The 944-nt window shown below is 43.8% G+C and overlaps 1 non-coding gene across 1 annotated transcript; it reads right to left on the reverse strand.

Annotated features, from left to right (window-relative positions):
- Positions 1 to 623: 623 nt before the first annotated feature.
- Positions 624 to 729, reverse strand: LOC141704652 (small nucleolar RNA R71). Its single transcript, XR_012568027.1, has one exon. It is a non-coding gene; the product is annotated as a small nucleolar RNA R71 (small nucleolar RNA).
- Positions 730 to 944: the final 215 nt, after the last annotated feature.

Raw genomic sequence — 944 nt, forward strand, 5'->3', positions numbered from 1 at the left:
TAGTTTATGTACTTGCCATCAGTGGTCATTCGGATTCATTGATTAAGACTTGTTACTCACTGCTTCCGGTTGGTTCCAGTGGTACTCTAGCGAGTGTTTATGCAAACACGTTCTCGCACTCGCAAGAGAAATCTGGATAAAGCTGAGGAAACAGATAAAGCTCTTGACTTTCCGAAGAAGAAGACAACTTTTGAATATTCGGATAAAGAGAGCGAAAAGAAAGAACCTGAAACAATGGGGATCGTCTAGCTCAGCTAATCAAGTTCTTATGGACTTTGCTCGGCCTAAAATTGATGACATGCAGTCAGCATCATTCTCCGGCTATTGAGGCCAATACTTTTGAAATCAAGCCGGGCACTATTCAGATGGTACAGAATTCTGTCTCTTTCGGAGGGGCTGCGACTGAAGATCCCAACATGCATATCAGAAATTTTATCGAGATCTGTGGTACTTTCAAATATAATGGTGTTACTGATGAGGCTATCAAGCTGAGGCTTTTCCCATTCTCTTTGAGGGACAAAGCTAAGGACTGGTTACATTCTTTACCAGCTGGGTCCATCACTACTTGACAAGATCTTGCGCAAAAGTTTCTGGTGAAGTTCTTTCCAATGGCTAAAACTGCAGCTATGAGGAGTGCTCTTACTCAGTTTGTACAGCAGCCAGGAGAATCTATGTGTGAGGCTTGGGAGCGCTACAAGGAGATGTTGAGAAGTGTCCACATCATGGTATGTCTGACTGGATGGTGATCACTAGTTTCTATAATGGTTTGGGGGTCCAATCTCGACCCATGCTCGATTGCAGCTTCTGAGGCGCCTTGTGGCCAAAAGCTATATTGAGGCCTATAATCTCATTGAAACTATGGCTGCAAACGAGTATCAAAACCCAACTCAAAGGATGATGCCTGAGAATGTAGCAGGTATTCTGGAAGTTGATGCAGCTACAGC

The sequence above is a fragment of the Apium graveolens genome, unplaced genomic scaffold (assembly GCF_009905375.1).
Source record: "Apium graveolens cultivar Ventura unplaced genomic scaffold, ASM990537v1 ctg808, whole genome shotgun sequence".
NCBI classification, from domain to species: domain Eukaryota; kingdom Viridiplantae; phylum Streptophyta; class Magnoliopsida; order Apiales; family Apiaceae; genus Apium; species Apium graveolens.